The sequence below is a fragment of the Lathyrus oleraceus genome, chromosome 2 (genome assembly GCF_024323335.1).
Source record: "Lathyrus oleraceus cultivar Zhongwan6 chromosome 2, CAAS_Psat_ZW6_1.0, whole genome shotgun sequence".
In the NCBI taxonomy this organism is placed as follows: domain Eukaryota; kingdom Viridiplantae; phylum Streptophyta; class Magnoliopsida; order Fabales; family Fabaceae; genus Lathyrus; species Lathyrus oleraceus.
In genome coordinates, this window is record NC_066580.1 from 76,934,166 (window position 1) to 76,952,032 (window position 17,867).

A 17,867-nucleotide genomic window follows, 5' to 3' on the forward strand; every position below is an offset into this window, starting at 1 on the left:
GTTGCTTCATCAAGATGGTTTCATGAAGGTCACCATATAGAAAGCAATTTTTACATCCATCTCCTCCATCTTTATATCAAGGCTTACAACCATGGCAATAAGGATCCTAATGGATATATGTTTCACAACAAGAGAGAATGCATAATTTAAATCCATCGCTTATTTCTAAGTGAAGCCCCTAGAGACCAGTCTGGCTTTGAACCTTTTTGACATTACTCCTTGAAGTCATTCCTTCACCTTGTAGATCCATTTACAACTAAAAATTCAAGAGCCTATCGGTCTCTTGATCATACTCCATGTGTTATTATCATGTAGGGACTTTATCTCATCATTCAAGGCTATCATCCATTTTTCTCTCTCTTTATTTCTCATAGCATATTTGAAATTTCTTGGCTCTTCATCATGAACTTCAATAGCTGACACTAGTGCAAAAGCTATTAAGTCTGCATAACCAAGTCTTTGATGTGGATAGATAGTTCTTGTGGTTCTATCTCTAGCCAGCATGTAGTCATTTCCAACTTCATTTTCAGGTTCAATATCAAGAGTGTCTTTTATAGTCTCATCCTAGTTATCCACCTGATTAGGTGCTTCATTTTCAAATTATTCAACCTTAAGATGAGCTCATCCCATATCAAGTTCAGATTCTTGAGATTTTGACTTAGTGATTTCATCAGCAGTTTTCTTGAAGGCCATATCTACTTCATTGAACAATACATCTCGAGTTATAATGCATTTATTGTATCCTAATTCTAGACACACTACTACAAAATAGATATTTCGTCACACTAAACTACAACAGCCTGACTGTTAACCGTGGTAATACCTCATTTTTGGACGCGCTTTATTTATTTATATTTACGCAAATGCATTGCACTACGGTCAAACTAATAATTCATGATTATACATTTATGGAGTGACAGGGTTCGAATCCTAGCTCTAACAATTTTCTACTTTTTCGTTACAATTAATGTTGTCCTTATAATTATAATATATAAATTAAATTAAAATACCTATCACCATGCTTGTTAATATGAATCGTTATGAAGTTCATTACATTTCATCACGGTTTTTGAATACAACCGTGGTGAAATTGTTTACTCATATATAATATAAGAGAATTAGCTCTCTCTTCATGACAGTATCGTCGTATCTATCACAGCAAAACCCTAGCATACATTTTCCCTCTTCTTCTTTGTCACTAGCTCTCGCTTCATACATAAATTTATTCTTCTTCTTCCTTGTTCTTTCTATTTCGTGTATGTTGTTTTTATATTTCACGTGATTTTCACATGATTTTCTTCTTGTTCGAGATTTTAAGGTGTTTTTCTATTATGTGTTGTTGTTTTTGTTGTTGTTGTTATTTTATGTTGTTGTTTTCTTGTTCCGATTTCAGATCCTTCTCTCAACATGAATAGTGGGAGCAACAAACTTATCCATGAGATTTAGGTTACAAATGAGGTTATTGATGTGGTGGAGTTATGATTGAAAAAAGCCAAGAAAGCTAAATCAGTTAGGGATCACATTACTGTTGTTGAACCATCTGATAAAATAAGCTATAAGGAAATTCTTTTCAATAATCTTAACCCTGAAAAGATGAAGAAGGTATAAGTTTTTATGACTGACATAATGGATCTGGATGTAAGTGACTTTGAATCAGATGAAGAACTTGAGAACTATGAAGATCTTGAGAACGACACGAATTCAACTAGGAGTGAAGATTGAAGGCCTTTGTTATGTTTTACATGATTTATTTTTGGTTGCTGTTGTTGACAAGTTTTTGTATGTTGTGGTTATTGTTGCTTGTTATGTCACAGTGCACTACTAGTTTTTGTTAACATGCTGGTTGTTGTTGTTTGTTATGTTACAATGTACTTCTGGTTATTGTTGTTTGTTATGTTACAATGTTAATGCTAGTTATGTCGTGGTTGTTGTTGGTTGTTATGTTACAATGTAGTACTTATTTATGTTACAATGTACTTCTATTTGGGTTAACAACATACTGCTGGTTGTTGTTGCTTATTATGTTACAATGATAATTCTAGTTTATGTTTTCAAAACAGGTTAACATTATGAAAGTTGTTTACATTTCAAAACCGGGTTCAATAGAACTCATACTATGGGTGTGGTTCATAAATAGTTTATATTGCTATGGAGAAACAACACAAGTATGAAGCAATTTTGGAAGCTTCATCCGCATTATATTTTTTCTTCATGGCAACACAAAATAGATCAACTTTATATTATTCCACGGATCTTTTCAATAAAAGGTATGTTGTTTCGTTTTGTTGATGTATGTTGTTGTTGAGTTTATTATAATATATGTAGATTATTTGTTTCACTCATCCTTCATTGAACCTGCATTCATTTAATGTGATTTAGAACATAATAATTCTTAAATTAAGTTATTTTTGAAATGCAACTTAGATCAAACATGTTTTTCGAATTGCATCCATCTCGTGATTCATCTATATCTCTCTTTAAAAATTTGAACTTGGTTTATTGCCCCAGGTTCTTCAAAGAAATGGTTCGTTCTCTATTAATTTATATTGCAGAACATCAACTTTGTTGATAAATTGGATCATCTTCATTGTTATCCTCATAATAATCTTCACCATTGATTAAAATAACGATGATGATGATTCCCAATTAGTCAACATATTGATGCTTTGTAAAATACACTAGGAATGAACCGTTGCTTTGAAGAATTTAGGGCATTGAATCAAATACTAATTTGTTTTTCAAAAATAATTTAATTTTTGAAATTATTATCTTCTACATCAATTTTAATGGTTGTATATGTTTAGTGAGGTGTAAGGAAAAATAAGCAATTTACATATTTTATAATAAACTCTGATATTTTTCACAATTGTTATCTTCTTTAACCGTGGTGGAATGTTAATTATATTCCAAACAAATTGTTTTTGTTGCTGGGTTTCGAACCGATGACCTACATATATATCACAACAATTGTTTAATATAACTGTTGTGATAGGTAGTACTCTACCTAGCTTATAACCACAGTTACACGCCATTTGTAGAAACCACGATACATACAATCAGACGCTATCCAACAACGGACTTGAAACCGTCATTATATGTGTTTCGCAATTGTCATTTTATGTGTTTTCCGTAGTAGTGACACAAGAGATTGTAAGCTTTAAGTCCTTTAGGGTATCCAAGGAACATGCATTTAATAACCCTTGGTTCTACCTTGTCTTTCCTGATTTGAGCATATGCAACACATCCAAAAACTTTTAGCATGTCTAGGTTTTGTAGATAACCTAACTAGATTTTTTCAGGTATCTTCATTCCCAAGGCAATTGAAGGATGTAAGAACAAGATTTGATTCTGCATCTGACCTTTAGTTTTGATGATAACAATTCCTTGTTTCTTAGAGAACAATTTTGTACACTAATGGTTTTTATCTAGTGTGTAGCTATTGTTAACAGGTTCTGACTCTGAAGAATTGACGTGTGACATCATCAGATTTTGGAATCAACATACTCTGACTCTGAAGAGATACAAGTGCTTTACAAGATGTTGTCAAGTTCTAGAAAGCTCTTAGATAACGATTCTGATGAATGTTTATGCTAAAGCTTCTAACTGTGACTCTGATTGAAGAGCCTCTGAAGGATTGACAACCTTCAAGATTCTGCGCTCAAGTTCTGAAGATTCTGAAAAACAAGATCTAAAGAATATGAAGACCAGGTTCTGAGGAACTGTGTCAAGACTCTGAACCATCTTGCTAAATACTATTTCATAAACTGAGTTTGAGAAAATCACCAATAGAGATACTGCTAAATCTATATTTGATTATATGAGGATGACGCGTGAAGGGAATGCACAAGTCAAAGAAACCAAGGTTCTTGCCTTGATTCAAAAATATGAAGCATTCAAGATGAAGGATGAGGAAACTGTTGAGAACATGTTCTCAAGTTTTAGACTTTTGTTGCAAGACTTAAGGTTCTGGACCAAGGGTATTCTATTGTTGATCATGTCAAAAAGATCATCATAAGTCTACCTAAGTGTTGGAGACCTATGGTAACTGCTCTGAAGTTATCAAAGGATCTGAATAACACTTCTCTTGAAGAACTGGCTAGTTCTTTAAGAAGTCATGAGATTGAGCTCGAGGAAGATGACCCCAAGAAAAAGAGAAAATATGTTACTCTGAAGTCTTTAGGAATATCTGAGAAGACACAATCTCTTCAAGCAGAAACTGATGAAGAGTCTGAAGAAGGATCAGAAGAAGAATATGAATTGTCTCTTATGTCCAGACGCATTAATCAACTATGGAAGAAAAGTCAAGGAAAATTCAGAGGACAGAGAACGTCAGGTGTTCTTTATGAGTCCACTTCTGGATCCAAGAAGGTTGGGGCTGGAAAAGAACTCACGTGCTTTGAGTGCAAGGAGCCTGGCCACTTCAAGAATGAATGTCCCAAGTTAAAGAAAGAAAGGTCTAAGAAGAACTTCATAGGAAAGAAGAAGGGTTTGATGGCTACATGAGATGATTCAGAGTCTTCAGAAGATGATTATGAAGAAGAGCAGGCTAATATGGCGCTGATGCCTTGCACATAAGCTCCTGCTAAAATGATTCAACCAGAATCAGAATCTGAGTCAGATTCTGAAGAGGTATTTTCTGAACTCTCTTGTTGTGAGCTTGAATTTAGTTTATCAGAAGTTCTGGAAAAGTATCAAAATCTTCTAGACAAATACAAGGATATGAATAAGATTCATGTATCTGAATCAGAAGCTTAGTGTAGGCTTCATAAATATTTTTCAAGTTTGGGTGAAGAACATCTCAATTTGAAAAACAATAACTTTGTGCCTCAATGCAAGAGTCTCAAACCTGAAAAGAAAATTCTTACTAAAGCCTCTACAGGTTCTGGTGATATGATAAAGATATATGATAAATATTTCCATAATTTTTTTGCTAGAAGCCTGAATAGAAGCTTAATGACTTCCATGATTTATGGCATTATGATCACTCACCATTTGTGTTAGTTTTGATGTCATTTGAATGCCAAAAACAGGTGAATTGTCGTGAGTTTGTGCAATAGTTTAAGTTTATTTTGGTAGATTTTTTACAATAACTTGATATGCTAGTGTTTTAATAATTCTGAGCTATTTTACACGGTTGAAGTAGTGTTTGACGTGTTTACAGGGCTGAAAGATCAAGAGGACCTGAATCAGAGAAGAAACTGAATGACAATGCATGAGCAGAAGGAGAAAAATAAGAAATTCCAAGTTTCCTGCCCATACGCGTATGAGGCCTCTCATACGCATATGGCCACTCATCAGCACCCCCATCATATGCGTAACAGCATGAGGGGGTTAAAATCAAGCCTCTATTCATACGCATATGGTAAGGTCCATACGCGTATGAGACCAACCAACCAACCTCCATAGTTGCAGTAAAAGTCTTACGTGTATGGATCTAGTTAGGCCATACGCCCTACCCTGGGCCATACGCGTATGAGTAAGTGTAAAAAGTGCCCATGCGCATATGGCACGACCCAAATCTGAAAAATCCCAGAATTTGCCTATTTAGCTGAAAAATGCGAATTTTCAAGGGTTGGACGATTTTTGAGTGCAGAGAACACGTTTTGAAGGCTGGAGCACTAAAGAGTTTGTGATGGATCAAGATTTTTATGAACTTTTATGATTGAAGACCTCTTTTCTTCCATTGATTTGTAATTTCTACACCTTTTTTCATGTTTTTCTTTATGACGATGAGTAGTTAAACCCCTCAATGCTATGGGGTGTCCCTGATGCAGATTTATGATGCAATTTTAGTTTTTTACCTTGTAATAACTTTGATTTTATGATATATGACTTATTTTCAATTTGTGATTTATGCTTTCTCTTTCGGAAAAATTGAGATTGATTTGTGGTTAATATTTAGGCTTGACCGCCATTGTTAATGCTTAGTTGTGAATAATTCACAGTAGATATCACCCAGGCCAAGGGATACCCTATGGAAACCGGAATATTCTTAACTAAAATAATGCTTAATTTCATTTGTATTTCACTATGGACATAGGGATTAATTTGAATGATTAAAGGTTTTCTCACTAAAGACTAATGAGTAAACATCCTTAAGAACCGATAGTCAATGTTATTGAATTAAGTTGTTGCAAGGTTAATTTACTCTTGTTGATGAATCCAATCATACGCCTTCCATGGCATGTTCACTCATAATATCATTTAATCTGTTCAACTACTATCTTTACCTTCTATTAAATTTTATTTTCAATTATTCAAACAAACAATCCAAAACCCCCAAGGCTTTTTGTAACTAAGATAGAAGCAGAACTCTGTATCGTCAAGCAGTCCTCGAGATCGATACTTAGGGAAATTTCCCTTATTACTACATTGGAATTTTAATACACTTGCTAATTTACCGATCACGTTAGCAGAAATGGAACAAGGGGTATTGGATATGATTCTGATGACGAATCAGACTCTTCAGTCCCATTCTGTCCCTTCTGGGAAACAAAATAGAGATATGCCTGAACCAATCTTCCTAACCCTGGAAGAGTCATTTGCTTTATTCTCAAAATGCTCAGCTGTGAAGCTAAGACATCTATCTGAACAATCTAATCTAAGTGACAATCCTTCAGACGTAAGGACTCACTCGAATGTATTTCTCAGATGGATGACATTTGAGGTCTTTAAGTTGAAAGGACTCTCTGAACAAGTCATAAATGACTATATTAGAGGAGCTGGGGAGAGACTAGAGGCAGGTCTGGTTAAGAAAGCTGAAGAGAGAGCCCTAAAGGAAGTTGAAGAAAAGGCTAGGTTGGAAGCTAAAGAGCAAGAAAGAAAGGAAGCTGAAGAAAAAGTTGTCGTTGAGGATGCTATTATAGAAGCTGAAGCTAAAGCTAAAGCTGACGCTGAAGAAGTAGTACGCATTACTGCAGAGGAAGCTGCAAAGTCAACTGAAGTTGTTCTGACTTGAGGTGAGTCATCGACATCTCACATTGCTCCGTTGGTGCTCCAGACTCTGGAAGAACTTCATAAGGAATAACAACTTGTGAGAGCCAGACTCGACAAGCAAGATTCAGTCAAGTCCAACATCCAGAACCTTCTCACCCAGCTACTTCAGAGGATGCCTCCTCCTCCAAACCCTTAGGCACCCTAGGCCTTCTGTTTTGTTTCTTTTTTGATCTAAGTGTTCTTGCCTCTAAGGCTTTCTTATATGTACTTCTCTCATATTATCTAATGAACTTTGTTTTGCGCTACATGTGTTTCTCTTACTTTGTTCTTTTTTAGTCTGACAAAAAGGGGGAGAAATAAGTAAACAGCCTTGTGATGAAATAAATATCTAACTCTCATAATGCACTGCTTATATTCTAATACTTTAATTGCGCAATATAATTTTTCTTATAAGATATATCAAAACTAATATATCAGAAACAGGCTAAGCAACATAAGAGGCTCTGGTAAGAAACTCTAAACTCTTTAAATATTAGATTTAGGGGGAGCCTGCTAATCTCAGGGGGAGTCATACTGTATCTGACTCTAATTTATTTTCCTCTCCATCTTGTGAAGTATCATTATTTCATCAAGAGTCTGAAGTTTTTATCATCATCAAAAAGGGGGAGATTGTTAGAATAAGATTTTGGTTATGTAATGTATCTCTAAGTTTTGATGATAATAAAGAATGAAACAAGTTGGTACCCTAATAAATTTTCTAAGTATGCAGGACTCTAAGGAAAATTGAATCTGATAAAACAATATTTGACTTCACATAAAGTGCAGTACAACTTTCTCAGAATTAAATAAATCATATATGACGCTGAACATAATCATAACTAAGAATCTAAAGAATATGAAGAATCCAAAGACCCTGATGAATGTATATCCATAGACTCTGAAGATGCTCTATCTGAAGATCAGTCTGAATCATCTGAAGAAGACTTAACTAGAAACTATCTGAAGAATACAATATTTACGAAAACATGCTAATTTATGCTCACTTTAATTCACATTCAACAGATCATCTGACCAATCAAAATCAGAAACTTAACAAAGAAGTATTCTAAGTTTGGTATGAATCTATATATGGACAACATTGAATATACTCTAAGACTGCTAAGGAAAGGACAATGAAATTAATGTCATGAAGTCTCATTATTGGCAAGATATCACCATCAATACTTTCTCTCCAATGGTATCATCTCCAAGCAATATAAAAGGACTCACTTTCATCATACCAAGATACGAAGCTTTCACTCAAGAATTCTGCACATACATTTTGAAATCATATACTAAATTCTTGTCATTTTATAATTCAGTTATCACACACGAGTTGTTTATCTTAGTGTGATCATTGATCATTCGTTATTAATCGTGTTCATCTTGCTTATATAGAAGCATCAAACATATTCTCGTAATTCTCAATAGTTGTTGTAATTCCTTAAGTGACATGTGAAGTCTGTAGACTTGAGAGTGCTAAGAGATTGTTGAACTCTGAGACGATTGTTGTAATCTTTCTAGATTATTGAATTAAGTCCTTATTGAATGCGAAATCACCTTGGTCGGGTGGACTGGAGTAACTTTGATTTTCATGCGAACTAGGATAAACTTATGTGTTGTTAATTATTATCTTTGTGTGAGTAGCGTTGCTAAAAAATTTTATCGTCAGTGAAAATAATTCAAACCCCTCTTTCTTGTTTTTCTCTACCTTCAGTCCCTACCTAGCAACAAGTAAAGACTTGGTTGGTGAAGTGCTTTTCTATGAAGGACCTTGGTGAAGCAGCCTATATATTAGGAATCAAGATCTATAGAGATAGATCACAAAAACTACTTGGCCTAAATCAGAGTACATACATAGACAAAGTGCTGAGACGCTTTTGAAGGTGAGAAAAACAAGAAAGGGGGGGGGGTTTGAATTGTTTGAAAAATAAGCGCTTTTCAAAAAATGAAAATCACACAATGATTTTATACTGGTTCGCTTATAACACAAAGCTACTCCAGTCCACCCGGCCAAGGTGATTTCGCCTTCAACAAGGACTTAATCCACTAATCTTGAAAGATTACAAACAACCCCTAAGAGAGAAGAAAATCTCTTAGTCCTCTCAAGTCTACAGACTACAAAGAGTCACTTGAGGAAATCAAACAAATAAAAGATACAAGATATGTAATCTAGAGTGCTTCTAGTTAAGCAAGTATTACAAACTTAAGAACAGATTTTTCACTTAATAAGCAAAAGCTTAGTGAAATTCCTTGAGAACAAAGATGATTTTCTTGATAATGAAACAATTCAGTATAGTTTTGGCTAGTTGATTTCTTACTACTGAAAGTTGATTTCTTCTCTATTTATATAGGAGTTGAAGTAGTGTTGAAATAGAGTTGAATCTGGTGGATAATGAGATGTACTTACGCCATTCCATAAATAGCTTCTGCAGGAGACTTTTTCTCTTAGAAGTGACTACTTACCACAAGTAGTATCTTCTCTCTTGGAAGTGGAGATTAACGTCTCTTTCTAATTGAGGAAATCCATTTGCAGAACTTTAACTTGGCTTAAACGTTACTTCATCATGATTAACAAATCTGATTAGAGTCTTCGTGTATCTGGAGAATCTTGCTTCTGATGTTATTTCTTGAAAGTTCAGATGTCGCTGATAACTTCCAGAGTTTTCAGAAAGCATTTGTTCAGAATCAGAACTTCTAGACTTTACTTCATGTTCAGATGCTTCTGATACTTTGCAGTTTTGTCCAGAGTCAGAGCTTCTTGAAACGAGATTCCACTTTAGATGCTTCTGATACTTGATAATTTGTATCTGATCTTGTTGTGCATCTGATGACATCATCAGATTTGTTTCTTCTTTCTTTAGAACCCTGCACACTTAGAAACTTTTCGTTAGGGTGCCATTTTTGGTTTCATCCTTTGTTATCATCAAAATCAAGGAATCTGTTGTAGAACAATTTTTGTTCTTACAATCTCCCCCTTTTTGATGATGACAAAACAACTTAAAATAGCAGATGAAACATGAATAAAATAAGATCAGATAGACAGAAGCTCCCCCTGAGTTAGTGCTAGGGAGTTCAGAAGTTCTTACCAGAGCTTTCCAAGTAATAAGATTTCTGAAAACTTTCTGCAATTTCTTAAATTTAATGTTAGAGCTATTTAATCAGAGCTATTTTTATCAGAGCTATATCTACAAATGTTGCAGAGTGCTTAAGGTTTTAGACAATTTTCATCAGAGCTATTTAATGATTTCTCCCCCTTTTTGTCAGAATCAAAAAGGTAGATAAAAAAAATAACAAGATAATAAAGAGAAAAAAACATTGCATTAAACAGAAGCACAAAGGCACAAAGACATTCAAAAACATCAGATCCAAGAAAATATCAGAGCTAAAGAAGATAGAAGCAAAAACACTAGGCAAGCAAACAAAAAGAAATCCTAAGTGCCTAAGGGTTCGGAGGTTGAGGAAGTCTCTGAAGCAACATGGCAAACATGTTCTGGATGTTTTCATTCAAAGCATCTTGCTTGTCCATCCTGGCACGGAGCTCATTCTGATCTTGCTTGATTTCTTTCTGATCTTGCTTGATCTCTTTCAGAGCATGAAGAATCATAGGGATCGCAGAAGAAGACTCCCCCTGAGTTAGAGCCTGCTGAGCTTCAGCTTCAGCAGCAGCTTGGGCTTCTGCATCTGCCTGAGCCTTGGCTTCAGCTTCCTTAATCCTTAGAAGTTCTGCTTCCTTTGCCAGTCTTTCTTCTTCTAACCTTCTTGCTTGTTCCTCAGCTTCCTTAGCCAATCTTTCCTCCTCTAATCTTCTGGCCTCAGCTTCTCTGGCCAATCTCTCTTGGAGCCTTTCCTCAGCATCTCTGATGTAGCCATTTCTGACTTGTTCAGAGATACTCTTCAGCCTATAAGACTCAGAGGTCATCCAACTAATGACTCTGTTCCAGTGTGTCCTAACAGATTTAGGATCATCACTAATTTCAGAGTTTTTAGCCAGAGACTTGACCTTCTGGACTGAAGCTTCTGCAACCTATATAATGGCCTCCTCAAGGGTAGGTATGGTAAGTTCAGGTTCAGGTTCAGGTGAATGAGGTGGAGAGTTTTGAGGGCTGAGATTTAGAGAGGGAGGTTCAGTTTGTTGAGGTTCAGATTCTGCTTGAAGTTCAGAATTTGGGGATGAAGCATAGAGTGGATTTATGTCTAATGGGTCAGAGTTTGGTTCAGGGACAGCGGGAATGATTGGTGGGATGTTAACAGAGGTGTGGGGATCAGATGGTTGAGTTTCAGAGGGTATGGTGGTTGTTTGTTGTGGTGGAAGTGAAGTTTGGAGGGGTGAGGTTACTTCAGATTGTCTTGTGGGTTGTGGAGCGAAATTTTTAGCATAAATTTCAGCTATTGTTGGGGAGTTAGGGTCAGAGTGTTCTTGGTCAGAGGACTCTTGGTCAGAGAACTCTTGGTCAGAAGAAGGGGAAAGGTAAGGAGGTGATTCATATTCAGAGGATGAGGAAGAAGAAGTGCTTTGGTGGGTTTGTATAGGTTGAGAGGGAGGAATGAAAGTTCTAGCTATGTTTAGAACTGGTGTTGGTTGGGAGGTTCTGGTGATTGAGGGTGGGATTTCAGAGGTAGTAAAAATTGGTTGAGAGGAGAGAGGGTTAGAGGAAGCCATTATAGATTCAGAGGAGACAGGAGGAACAGACTTACCGGAAGAGACATTCAGAGGTGCTGAAGCTTTGCTGCCAGAAGTTTCTCCAAGTCTGGCTTTCTTTGCTCTCCTTGCCTCAGCAGCTATCTGTTTCTCAGAGACACCTCTCTTGTATCTGACAAGATCTTCTACAGAGTCCAGACAGTCTTCAAGGCGAAAATCAGAAACATCAACACCTTCTTCCAGCATACGATGAAGATAGAGGGCAACAGCGTCTCTGGGCTCATCCTTGAAGAATCTGGCCAGGCCATGAGGCATCTTCCTCTGATCTTTTAGAGAATCCCAGGACACATCCATAGTGGGCTTGACTCTAATCTCTTTGATGATTCCCATGCTCTTCAGGTTTTTGGCATTCAGAGGCTTTCCCACATCAATTGCCAGATCATCCATACATCTGGTCTTCTCCAGATCATCTACCAAGCCATGCTCAATGAAGACATCAGAGAGCAATCTTCCCAGAGGAATGTAGGATCTGGGCTTCATATTATTCCTCGTTTCTCTGACTGAATCTCTCAGATATCTGAAGAGGAGAACAGGGAGGTTGATCTGGATACCCTTCTGAATACAGTAAAGGATGCATTTCTGATCAGCATTTATGTAATCTGAAGAGTTGGAGGCTGGACGATGATGGATTGTTCCCAGAATAATCTTCAGCCAAACTCGGAGGTTCTGATGAAGCTCCTTGTTCTTAGAGGGGTTTCCTTCAACATTAGGTTTGAAGATTGTAGGGTTGATGACTTCAGTGATGCGCTTTGACCTTGGAGGAATGTTGTAAATCCTTTTACCTCCAGCTTTCTCCATGTTCAGCAAGGAGGCAATGGACGCTTCTGTGATAACTATCTTCACTCCCAGAACAAATGAGACAATGAATTGGTCATCTGCATCAGCATGTCTCCAGAATTCTTTGACAAGAAGAGGGTAAATGGGACCATAAAGCCTGTTGAAGTAGTTTTCCCATCCTTGACGACGCAGTTCACCAGTGAGATCAACGCCATTTCTTCTAAGGTTGTCAAAATCAACCAGAGATTCACACAAAACATCTAAACCTTCAAAGGGAGTTGAAAGGTTTATGTGGCGTTCTCGCTCAAGAATGTGGGGTTCTTGGTAAACAGGGGTTAGAGTGACGCCTGTAACAGTGGGTGTTTGAGTGTTTGAGGTTTGGGGATTAGAGGTAGATTCCATCTGTTGGGAGAAGTTAAAAACTTCCTGTTGTTGAGCATCCATGAAGAAGAAGATGAAGATTGAAGAAGAACTTGCAGAGAACTTGCAGAGAAGGGTTTAGGGTTTAAGAGTGAGTGAGAGTGATAAGTGTGTGAAATGTGAGAAAAGTGTTTATATACCTTAAGTAAAAACATGCAAAACGACACACATTCCAGCGTTAGCACAAAAATCAAAATAGCACGTTTGGGGGGAAAAATGATTACAGCTAATAAATGAATGTCTAATCCCACAGTTTGCACACTGCTCGAGGAAAAACTCAAACGTCTGCCTTTTGAATTTCTTGACAGCTGTCTAGAAGTTCTAAGGTTTGACGCTCAGAGCTCCACGTGTTTAATGTATCTGATCTTCAGGAATACCAAGAGATTGGTTTCTGAAGATTTCTGATTCAGATATCTTCTTAACTTGTAGAAGTATCATAGTCAGAGGCAGAAGTGTATTTGTTTTTATCAGAGTCTCATTTTACATGTTCAGAGCCAAATTTTACTCAGGGCAATTTTTAATGTTCAGATTCTCTAGTATAAAAAGAAATCTATCTTCAGCTAGAGGCTTAGTAAAGATATCTGCCCATTGATGTTCTGTATCAATGAACTTCAATGTTACTATCCCTTTCTGAACATAGTCTCTAATAAAATGATGTTTTATTTCTATGTGTTTGGCTCTGGAATGCAAAATGGGATTCTTACTTAAACAAATAGCAGCAGTATTATCACAAAAGATAGGAATGTTACTCTCAAATATCTGAAGATCTTCTAGCTGATGTTTCATCCAGAGCATCTGAGTTGTGCACAGTGATGCTGAGATGTATTCTGCTTCTGCAGTTGATAGAGCAATTGTTGACTGTCTTTTGCTAGCCCAGGAGATTAGATTGTTTCCCAGAAGCTGGCAATTTCCAGATGTGCTTTTTCGTTCTATTCTATCTCCTGCATAGTCTGCATCACAATAACCAGAAAGCCTATACTCTGATGTTTTCTCATACATCAGGCCCAGGTTAGGAGTTCCTTTCAGATACTTAAGAATTCTCTTAACAGCTGTTAAATGAGATTCTCTAGGATCTGATTGGAATCTGGCACAAAGACAGACGCTAAAAAGAATATCAGGACGAGTAGCAGTCAGATAGAGAAGAGAGCCTATCATACCTCGATAGAGCTTCTGACAAACCTTGTTGCTTACCTCTTCCTTTTCCAGAATGCAAGTTGGGTGCATAGGAGTTTTTGCAGAGTTGCATTCAGTCATGTCAAACTTCTTCAGAACGTCTTTAATGTACTTGCTTTGATGAATGTATGTGACTTCTGGAGTTTGATTGATTTGAATTCCCAGAAAGAACTTTAGTTCTTGCATTAAACTCATTTCAAATTCTGCCTGCATTAACTTAGAAAATTCTTGGCAAACAGAGATATTAGCAGAACCAAAAATAATGTCATCAACATAAATCTGGCATATCATGAGATCATTATTAAGGTTTTTACAGAAGAGTGTAGAATCAACTTTCCCTCTGATAAAATTTTGTTCCAGAAGAAAATTGCTTAAGCGTTCATACCAAGCTCTGGGAGCTTGTTTAAGTCCATATAAGGATTTCTTAAGTTTAAAAACATGTTCTGGAAAGTTTGAATTTTCAAAACCTGGGGGTTGATTGACATACACTTCTTCTGAAATATACCCATTAAGAAATGCACTCTTGACATCCATTTGGTATAATTTGATAGAGTGATTAATAACAAAAGATACAAGAAGACGAATAGATTCTAACCTCGCGACTGGAGCAAAGGTTTCATTATAATCAATACCTTCTTGTTGACTATAACCTTGAGCTACCAGTCGTGCTTTGTTTCTGACAACTTCTCCTTTCTCGTTCAGTTTGTTTCTGAAAACCCATCTGGTTCCAATGACATGATTGCCTCTGGGTTTAGGAACGAGATCCCAGACATCATTCTTGGAGAATTGATCTAACTCTTCTTGCATAGCTGCCACCCAATCGTTATCTTGAAGAGCTTCATCACAGGACGTAGGCTCAATCAGAGACACTAGTCCCAGAGGAATGTCTTCAGAAGTTCTGAAAGTAGATCTGGTTCTAACAGGTTCATCTTTGTTTCCCAAAATCAAATCTTCAGATACGTTGATACGACTCTTGACTTTCTTTGGGATTTCTGGAGATTTAATTTCTTCAGAGTCTGGAGTGACAGTTGCTTCTGGAGTTTTCTCAGATTCTACCAGAGTGATCTCTAAATCTGCAAACTTTTCAACTAGCTTTGACTTTTCAGGGTCAAGCTTATCATCAAATCTAACATGAATTGATTCCTCCACAATTTTGGTTTCTGTGTTGTATACTCTATAGCCTTTAGAGCGTTCTGAGTATCCTAACATGATTCCTTTCTGTGCTTTGGAATCAAACTTGTTTAGATGTTCTTTAGTATTTAATATAAAACAAGAGCATCCAAAAGGATGAAAATATGAGATGTTGGGTTTTCTTCCCTTACACAGTTCATAGGGAGTCTTTTCCAGAATAGGTCTAATAGAGATTCTATTCTGAATATAACACGCTGTATTTACAGCTTCTGCCCAAAAGTGCTTTGCTACATTTGTTTCATTGATCATGGTTCTGGCCATCTCCTGGAGTGTCCTATTCTTTCTCTCTACAACTCCATTTTGTTGTGGAGTTCTAGGGCAGGAGAAATCATGGGATATTCCATTGGAGTCAAATAATTCTTCAAAATCTTTATTTTCAAATTCTCCACCATGATCACTTCTGACTCTAACAATTTTAGAGTCAAATTCTTTTTGCACTTTAGAACAGAAACTGGTGAATACAGAGTGAGACTCACTCTTGTGCTTTAGGAATTTTACCCATGTCCAGCGGCTGTAATCATCAACGATTACTAGTCCATACTTCTTTCCATTGACTGATGCTGTTTTCACAGGACCAAATAAGTCAATGTGAAGAAGCTCCAGAGGCTTAGAGGTAGAAACAACATTTTTCCTTTTAAAAGATGTTTTTGAAAACTTTCCTTTCTGACAAGCTTCACACAGAGCATCTGAAGAAAACTTCAGTTTAGGCAGGCCTCTGACTAACTCAAGTTTAGTTAGCTGAGAAAGTTTTCTCATGCTAATGTGGCCTAAGCGTCTATGCCATACTCATTGCTCTTCGTGAACTGACATTAAACATTTAACATTTTGATCTTTTAAATCAGAAAGATTTATTTTATAAATGTTGTTTTTCCTCTTGCCTGTGAAAAGGACAGAGCCATCGTTCTGACTAATGGCTTTACACGTTTTTTGATTAAAGATTACATCATAACCGTTATCACTTAATTGACTTATGGATAACAAGTTATGCATTAATCCTTCTACATAAAGAACATCAGATATAGAGGGAAGAGTACCATTACCAATAGTTCCGGAGCCTCTGATCCTTCCTTTCTGATCTCCTCCGAAGCCTACAAATCCAGCGTCTTTAAGTTCCAGGCTTTGGAACATAGACTTTCTTCCCGTCATATGTCGCGAGCATCCAGAGTCCAGGTACCATGACTGGTGTCTGAACTTTGCTGCATAGGATATCTGTAACATAGATAATCTTATCTTTCGGTACCCAGAATCTCTTGGGTCCTTTTAGATTAGTCTTCCCAGAGTTTCTTATAACTTTGGGTCTTCTATCATTCTTAAATTTTTGTTCTTGTGTGTGTGTGTAATGATATGAAAACGGAGATTTAAGCTGGTTACTGGTAGAGGTTTTATTTTCCTCAGAATCATACCCAATTCCCCTTTTATTATTCTGACCTACTCCATAAATCATGGATGCCATAATACTCCTATCTATCCCATTCTTCAGAAATTGTTGAAAGGCTTCTTCATATTTATAAATAATTTCATTTGAAGTTTGTGGTGCTTGAGACAACGTTTCTTCTAATTCTAAGCTTTTTGTTTTAGCTCCATCTCTTTCTATCGTTAGAGATCTGATAGTATCATCTCGTGCTAGAATTGTTGTCTCAAGTCTACTACATACTTCAGATTTTGCTTTAAGAAGGCCTTTAATGTCTTTAACTTTTTGTTTTAATTTTTGAAGAGAGGTAAGAGTTTCTGATAAACATGATTCTAAGTCAGATCTAGAAAGTTCAGAAAATACCTCTTCAGATTCTTCATCTGAGCTGCTGGATGTGGTAGCCATAAGAGCTACGTTGGCCTGTTCATCAGAGTCAGATTCTGATGATTCGGATTCACTGTCGTCCCAGGTGGCCATTAATCCCTTCTTTGTTCTGAAGGTATTTTTCTTGAAGCTTTCTTTCTTAGAGTTATCTTTCTTCAGCTTGGGGCATTCATTTCTGTAATGACCTGTTTCTTTACATTCAAAACAGGTAATATCTTTGTTAGGTTTACCTTTTGAAGTTGACTCTGATCGATCCCCTCTGGGTCTTGATCTTCTGAAGTTGTTGTTGTTCCTCCTTTTCCAGAGTTGCTTAACTCTTCTGGTTAGTAGGGACAGTTCTTCTTCATCATCAGAGTCTTCAGATTCAGAGTCATCAGTGTCTGCAGTTTCTGCTTGAAGGGCTTTGGTTCTGTCTGACTTCCGTCTTTCAGGTCTGGACTTCAGCGCCACTGACTTGTTCCTTTTCTGAGGCTCATCCTCCTCTAGTTCTATCTCATGGCTTCTGAGAGAACTAACAAGTTCTTCAAGGCTGATATTGTTCAAATCCTTTGATAACTTCAGAGCAGTAACCATTGGTCTCCATTTCTTTGGCAGACTTCTGACAATCTTCTTAACATGATCTGCAGTCGTGTATCCTTTGTCTAGCACTTTAAGACCTGCAATAAGAGTTTGGAATCTGGAAAACATAGCTTCTATAGCTTCGTCATCTTCCATCTTGAAGGCTTCATATTTCTGAATCAGCGCCAGAGCCTTCGTCTCCTTGACTTGGGAGTTTCCTTCATGGGTCATCTTCAGAGAGTCAAGTATATCTTTAGCCGTCTCTCTGTTGGTGAT